Genomic DNA, 8,990 nt, shown 5'->3' with positions numbered 1-8,990 from the left:
TCATGCTGGCCCCAGGTCAATGCACTCACCTGCTTTATTTTGCTGAGGGTAAACTGGCACTGAGGCTGGCTCTGGTGAGGCAATCTGCCAGGAAGACAGAGACTGCCTGAGCTATTGGTGCTAAAGAGACACTTTAAAGTCAGCATATTTACCTTTTTGGAAAATAAGCTTAAAAAGATGCACTATTGGTAGACATTCATTCATCCAGTTAGTCAATAAATACTTGAGTTCCCACTAGGTAAAAATAATTCCTGGGGGAATTACAAAACTAAACAAAATGGATTATGTGAAGCATAATCCATAGGAGCTTGGGAGTAAGAGTTCAGTGATGCCATCTGTCTTTCTGGGGGGTGGGTATGTGTTTGAAGCTCAAAGTATCCTAGAATCCAAGTAGCACATAAGATGGGACACAGGTTTTGAACCCAGAGAGGTATGAGCTCAAATGCTAACTCTGTCTCTTCTTTGTTGAAAAAACTTTCAGAAGTACTTAACTTTCATGGATTTTGGTTTCCTCATCCAAAAAAACATGAATACTAACTCATTCCTCATAGAAATGTTGGAAGGATTGACAAAACAACATATATTAAAATTGTCACATGAGGCAACTATTACAGTGTTTAATATCTCAGGTATAAGTTTTTATATATTTAATATATAAATTATATATTCTGGATAATATTCATACATAAAACATGATAATGATGTTCAATTATTGGTGCTTTGTTTTATACTGTGAAGTTCTGTTTACATACTTATACTTGTATGTAATTCTTCCTCTTAAATTTCAATGAGTTGGCAATTAATATTTACATAAAAATTAAATTAATATATTTCTTTTCTGAGGATTTTGTACCCTAGAGGGTAGTCTGCAGAAGAAACATCCATCATAAACAGAGATAGCTGATCTATTAAATAGTTTTAAGTATTATGATACATATCTATCAAATGGTGCACAATCCATTGGAATGGGAACACCATGGGTAATGAATGAATAATTAATATTTTTCCATTGTTACCTCACAAACAAAACCTGAGGCATTACGAAGAGACTGCTCCTAAATTATTTTTCTTTGAGGTTGAACTAGAAGTTTAATTTATCTGAGATCATTATAAATTACTATAAAGTATCTTTTGAAGTGGGGTGGAGACGGGCAGAGAGAGAACATAGTAATCCCAAAATCTCCAAACATGCTGCATAATAAAACTTTCACCAATGTCATTTTAATACTTTATATTATGTTTATAATGCATCTTTATGCCTGAATTATCCTTCCCCTTCAAAGGTGAAGAATAAAAGATCAATTTTAACATTTGAGAAACCATTGAATATGATTTTTCCATAACTTTCCTAAGGATGGATGAAGCAATGTTGTGAAACTTATGACAGAACCTTGGGGGTGGAGAGATATTTACCTACATGTGCACTCCAAGCCATTTCACATTATTAACAGCTAAGTCCAAAGCAGGCCTCACTTGATTCTTTGCAAGATTCTTGGTTTGATATTTTACTAAAGATAATTATGAAGTACTTTCAAACAGAACTATTTCAAATTTGTATACATTATCCTCGGTATAAAAATAATAAAATTTCTTTCTAATATGAAGGCAGTCAATGATCTAATGCAAGGTGGGGGCAGGAGGATGAGGGAGAGGGAAGGAGGGAAGGGGATGAAGGGGGTCAGGGTGTATGGCACACCTCTTGGGGGTGGAACACAATTATAAGAGGAACTTTACCTAACAAATGCAATTAGTGTAACCTAATTCTTTGTACCCTCAATGAAACCCAAGCAATAAAAAGAAAATAAAATTTCTTACTTTTATAGTTTTTAATGTTATTATTTCAAAGATTCTTCTGAATAATTTTCTAGGACAAGTAGTAATGATACTTATTCTGTATCATTCTGTAAGTAATGATACTTATTCCATTGCATTTGTCAGTGGAAGAAATTAACTTTGCAATTAAGATAGAAGATATTTTAAAATAGTTGAGTTTTTTTTTTTTTTTTTTCTTTTTCAATCATGTTTCAATTATACTTAATGAAGATTTACACGTTTATGGAGTTGAAAAATATTTGAAAGCTAGTCGTTCATTCACTAATATTTTTCCAATTGATCTCAGCAAAAGAGAACCATAAAGTGAATGAAATGTTTGGAAAAAAGTGCTGATAAATGTGTAATTAAAAGAAAGCCATACTTTAAAAATAACTGTCTTGACAAACTGAACCTGAAAAATATACATCATTCAAATCCTTACATGTTATACTTCTACTTATAGGAGGGAACAAATAAAAAAGCAGGATAAGATACTACATTTTCTGTTTGAGCAGGAGGCAAGGTAGAGAATTTAACTTCCTTAGCAAGGTAAGCTTACTTTCACAGCTATTTCATTCTGGGGGCATTTACCAGCTGCAGGCATGGAAGGAGCTTGGGTATCTCAGCATTTCACTGAAGAAGGAGCATCTCTGGGCAATGTTGAAACCAACACAGCTTTTTGGGGCCCTTGAGCACAGAGCTATTTTACCATCAGGAAAGAATACCAATTTACCAATTTCTGGGGCTACATGAGGCAGGATGGAAAGTCTCTTGAAGGAAAGTAAAATTTTTTCAGCCTTATAAGACAAGGACCTGCAGGAGAAAAACCTTTGGGAGAAACCCTAGACTTTCTGTAGAAACTCTTGAGAATGACCTTTGGAGAAACCCTGGACTCTCTGTAGAAACTCTTGAGAATGAACAAAGGTTAGGCTCTTCTGAAGGCTGTAGCTCAGCATTGACATGGACCAATCTCTGAATCAATCACAATGAAGTACTATGTTATATGCCCAGGGAAGGAGGGATAAACCCATAATGGAGGAAGATACATGATCTGGACCTGCTCCAATTTTCTGTCTACAATATTCTGAATTTAATAGAAAATTATTACTCATGCAAGCATAAAACACCTCAAGATAACAATTAGAGTCCAAAAGAGAAAGTAAATAATAAAAATACCCAACATCTTGATAGTGATCAAGATATGAAAGTTAGCTAAGTAATTACAGATAACACTAATTAATACATTCATGACTAGAGAAGGAGCAATGATAAAAAATTTTACCAGAGTATTAGAATCTACAAAAAGAATCAAAATAAAATCTTAGAACTGAGAAATATACTATTTGAAATTAACTCATTAAACAACACTTTAGATACAGTAGAAGACAAATTTAGTAAACAGTCAATAGAAAACATCTGAATCTAAGCAAAGAAATACAATACAGGAAAATACAGAAAAAAATTTTAGAGACATGTGAAATGTAGTGAAGATGAAAAATATTGTTAGTTGGAGCCCTAGAGGAAGCACAAAGTGAGAATGAAGCTGAAGCAAGAGAGAATTTCAGAAGGGAATTAAGAGTAATAAAAAGGTAAATATGTGAGATTATGCACATAGAAATAAATACAATTGGTGTAAATTCACTACATAAAACAATAATAAAAATATTTCTACAGAGTTCAAATATATGTAGAATTAAAAATAATGGCGGTAATGTTACAAAAATCTGAAGAGGTAAATGTAGTTAAAGTATTCTAATGTTCTAAAACTATTAGGGGCTTGGGAAAAATCATTTGTATTAGATTGTAATAATTCAAAGATTCATGTTGTAATTTATAGGATAAAATCTGAGGAGTATAAAATGGTACATAACTAATTAATTAATATAGCAAAAGTAAAATATTTTATTAACCTAAAAAGTTTGAAAGATAAAAGAGACCAAAAGTTTGAAAGATAAAAGAGACCAAATAAATTGCTATTTAAATAAATAGCAATATGGTAGACACAAGCCAAAATATGTGAGCATATTAAATCTAAATACTTTAGATTTAAAAGTGCTAAATATTCTATTTAAGACACTAACATTATTATGCTGGAAAAAGTCACAAAACCACCTATAATCTGCTTCAGAAATATATACCGTAAATATTAAAACACAGAGAAGCTAAAATAAAACCATGTGTAAAAACACAGCATTCACATATTAACCAAGGATTTTTATTACAAGATGGCTGACTAGAAGCATTTCCAGTGTACTGCATACATTAGAACAATGAAAATCCACTGTGAACAACCACATCTGGGATTTATCATGTCAGAGGGAACACAGGAGTTCAGCAAAAGAAAACAGAAACTCCAAAGTCTGGAAAGGAGAAGAAAAAAGGCAGCTTGTGTGGCTGGGACTGGCTAAACACCAAAAGTGAATCACCAACATGGGAGAGAGTGAGTGAGGGTCTATCTGTGGTCCATCTTTCCAATGAAGAATAGAACAGCACAGGCCATGGAAGAGCACCTTGACCCTCTCAACCCTTAATCTAGAGAGAAGCCATGAGAAGGAACTTCTCTGTAGAGTGTCCCATGCCCTTCCTCAAATCTAAGTGGTTATAGTCAGATGCTGTTCTCAATCCAAGCTCTTACTAAACTCCGCATTATCCTGGGAACCAGTGGTGCTAGGAATCCTTGGGCTGTGGCTTGTGGAAACTGATGCTTGAGCACAAGTGAGAAGTGTGGCATGAACTCCAGCCTCTGACACTGATATGAATACCTCTACCTGGGACCTCAGTAGGACAAGAGTTGCTGTAGAGGTTTGGTCTTGAGCCAGGTGGTGACTCCTGTAACCTGGGGCTACATTATAGACTGGGTATAAAGTGTCAGGACCTACTAAGCACCTGGGTGGGCTGATGTAGCTGGGTTGGGGCTTGAGAATGATGCAAGACTCCCCTTCACCAGCCAGAGTAGTGGTTGCTCACTAGCCTCATCTCTCCCCCACCATGACATGACCTCAGTATAGTAGTGGTCAACTCTAACTCAAGTATTTTTCCAGGGTCCTGAGAACTACCACTCCCCCCATTCATGGCTGGTCCATGTACTTGCCATTGTGGGGCGTGAGTGCAAGCTTGCTCCCCTTTACTCCTTGAGACAACAAGAAGGACAGAGGTTCCTCTGTTCCATACCCCAATCCAGCACCTAGGACACTAAGTGCTTCTCTAAGAGGATAAGAGATTGGGCACAAGCACCTCACTACTCTAACTTCAACTGGCTCCTACTAGGAAGTGTCATCTGTTAGCCTGAGGCCAGCTTGCACAGTCCATTGCAACCATTGTCAACACAAGAGCACAGCATGTGGGAACTAGGAAAACATCTCACCACTTCAGCTGACAGCACACTACAACACTCCTACCTAGAATTTGAGAAGGCCACCTAGAAGCCCAAGAAAGACCCTGACTGAAACTACCAATACATGTGCCAGGTCACAAGAATAGATTCACTTACCCATCACTGTCAGCACTGAAACTTGACAATGTGACCTTTTGGTATTCCAGTCCCCAGTACAACCTCATCACTGCCCCTAGTAGTAAATGAAGCCTGAGGAGTTGAGGGTGGCCAAGGAAATCATATCGAGTCTTCACTACTGCACACACCTGTAAGCAAAGCCACATCTTTGATCTGAAGATCATGGTCACATCTTCAAGAAAAAAGTACCTCTCCATAAAATTAAATTCAAAAATAAGGAAAAAGTGACTCTTACACCAGAAGCAAATAAACCAACATAAAACACAGGAAACATGAAAAACCTAGGGAATATGACATCCTCAAAGGAACACAACAGGTTTCTAGCAATAGATCCTAAATGAAAAGAAATCATTGAAATTCCAAAGAATTCAAAATATTGATTTTAAAGTAGTTCAATGAGATGCAAGAGAATGCTGAAAAACAATGCAAAGAACTCATAAAATCAATTCAGGACATGTATGAGAAATTTACGAAGGAGATAGATTTTTTTTATTTTAAATGGAGATTCTGGAACTGAAAAATTCATGAAGGAGATAAAAAATCTGTTTGAAAGCTTCAACAATAGGCTATACCAACCAGAAGATAGAATTTTAGAACTTGAAGACAGGTCCTTTGAAATAATGCAGTTAGTCATCAAAACACAAACAAACAAACAAACAAAAACCAAAGAACATAGACCTCAAGAAGTCTTTAAAGAAATAACAGATGAAAAAAATCTCCAAATTTAGCAAAATATTTAGACATTCAGATGCAGGAAGCTTAATGATTTCCAGGAAAACACAACACAAAAAGGACTTCGCTACTTTAAAGTACTTTTTGTATGAAAGTGAAAGAACAAATTTTAAAATTAGCTAGAGAAAAACGTCTAGTAAACTACAAAGGAAACCCCACTAGAGTAACAACAGACCTCTCAGCAGAAATTTTACAAGTGAGAAGGGAGTGGGAGCCCATATTCAAACTGCTGAAAGAAAAAACTGCTGGCCCAGAATTCTATATCCTAGATGAAGAATGAATTCATTCTCAAACAAATGCTGAAGGAATTCACCACCTCTAGAATGTCACTGCAGGAAATGTTTAAGGGAGTCCTATACTTAAAAGCAAAAGGATAATATTCATCCTTATGAAAACACATGAAAGTATAAAACTCACTGATAAAGCAATCACAGAAAGGAGGAAGAGAAAGTCATCAAATTACACGACTACACAATTCCACCAAACCACAAAGAGAAAAGGAAAGAAAGAATTTATAAAACAACTGGAAAATAGTTAAAAATATGACAGGACAAAACCACACACATCAATATTGACCTTGAATGTAAAGAAATTAAATGTTCCACTTAAAAAATACAAACTGAAAGATGGCTGGCTAGAGATGTCAGTCACCAGATCATCTCAGAGAAAAGGGAACAGTTTTAGATGAGAAAAAACCACTCCCCCCAAAAAACAAAAACAAACAAAAAAACAACCACTACAACTCTGGTGTAATTCTGAGGGAAAAGTGCTAGCACCTACTAGAGATTCCATGGGAAAAAGTTGCAGAGCAGAACAAGAAGCAGCAAGATTTTGGCAGAGATCAACCTCTGAGGAATCTGAAGCCCCATGGAAAGTGTAGGCGTGTGTGTGTGTGTGTGTGTGTGTGTGTGTGGGTTCTTCTTTTATGTCTCCTCACACCTCTGGCAGACTGAAGGCTTCCAAACTGTTGGAGAGCTTATCTACCCTCACAAATCCAAAAGCTATTGTCTCCAGTGAAATAGGAGCTTCTTCCTGTTAAAATAAGTATCGTAAATGAAGGTGAAATAAAGTCTTTCTCAGAAAAGCAAGCACTAAGAAAATTTGTCACAACTAAACCTCTCCTAGAAGAAATACTTACAAGTGTTCTATACGTGGAATAGAATTAATATCCATCACCAGTGGAAAGATAAATACTTGAAAGTTAAAACTCATACCTCTTCTGAAACAGAAACATAAGGGAGAGAGCAAAGCAACTAGGTAACAAACAAAATTATGACCAGAAAAGTATCTCATATATCAATACTAATGCTGAACAGCCTTAAAAGATGCAGATTGGTTGGATGGATAAAAAATACAACCTAAATATATTCTGTCTTCATGAAACCCATTTAAATCACAAATATTTTTATAGATTTAAGGTAAAGGGGTGGAAGAACTATTTCATGCAAATGGAAACCAAAAGTGAGCAGGTAAGACCAGGCATAGTGGCTCACACCTGTAATCCCAGCACTCTGGGAGGCTGAGGTGGGTGGATTGCTTGAGCTCATAGGTTAGAGAACAGCCTGAGCAAGAGTGAGTCTCCATCTCTAAAAATAGCTGGGTGGTGTGGCAGATGCCTGTAGTCCTAGCTACTTGGGAGGCTCAGTCAAGAGGATAGCTTGAGCCCAAGAAGTTGAGGTTACTGTGAGCTATGACACCATGGCACTGTGCTGAGAAGGATACATTGAAACTCTACCTCAAAAAAAAAAAAAATAAGTGAGCAGTAATAGTTATTCTCTTATCAGATAAATTATAAATCAATTATGGTAAAAAAGCAAAGACAGTCATTATATTATGATAAATGGATCAATTCAACATAATAGGGAAAGTCCTTGCCTAGAGAAATCAGGCAAGAAAAAGAAATAAAGGGAATTCTAATTGGTAATCAGGAGGTCAAACTATCCCTGTTTGCTGATGATATAATCTTCTAGCTAGAAATCGCTATAGACTCCACCAAAAGACTATAGAATTTATAAATAAATTCAGTTAAGTCTCAGGTTACAAAATGAATGTACACAAAAATCAGTAGCATTTCTATATACTAATAACAGTCAAGGTGAATGGTGCATCAAGAACATGATACCATTTACAATAGCTGCCAAGAAAATGAATGAGCTAGTAATATACCTAAGAGGGTGAAAGATCTTTATAAGGAGAACTACAAAACATTGATGATAGAAATCATAGATGACAAAAACAAATGGGAAAAAAAAATCAACATTGTTAAAATGTCCATACTGCCCAAAGTGATTTACAGATTCAACATAATTCCTATCAAAATGCCAATGTCATTTTTCACAGATCTCAGAAAAATTATCCTAAACTACTTCATGTGGAAACAAACAAACAAAAAAGCCTGAATAATCCAAGCATTCTAAGCAGAAAGAATTCAGAGACATCACGTTACCTGACTTCACATTATACTACAAGGCTACAGTAACTAAAATAGCACAGTTCTGGTATATTGGTACAGACATAAATCAATAAAACAGAGTTGAGAACCCAGAAATAAAAGTATATAGTCATGACTGATTTTTGACAAAGCAAACAAAAACATTCACTGGGGAAAGGAAGCCCTATTCAATAAATGGTGCTGGGAAAACTGGATAGCCACATGCAGAACAATGACATAGAATCCCTGTGTTTCACCACATGCAGAAATTGACTCAAAATAGATTAAAGACCTAAATGTAAGACCTGAAACCATGAAAACTATGGACAAAACCCTAGTCGGCTTCTTACTTAATAGAGGAAAGATGGAAGTATTTTTTTCTAAGACAGGGTGTACACTTTCACCACTCCTATTGAATGTAGGATGGAATTTCTAGACTGAACAATCAGGCAAAAGAAAGACACAAAAGAAATTCAAATTAAGGGGAATTCTGGGAAGATGGCC

The sequence above is a fragment of the Otolemur garnettii genome, unplaced genomic scaffold (genome assembly GCF_000181295.1).
Source record: "Otolemur garnettii isolate 467f Iridium unplaced genomic scaffold, OtoGar3 scaffold00078, whole genome shotgun sequence".
Taxonomy (NCBI): Eukaryota; Metazoa; Chordata; class Mammalia; order Primates; family Galagidae; genus Otolemur; species Otolemur garnettii.
The sequence above is the reverse complement of the archived record's forward strand: the minus strand, read 5'-3'. Positions refer to the sequence as shown.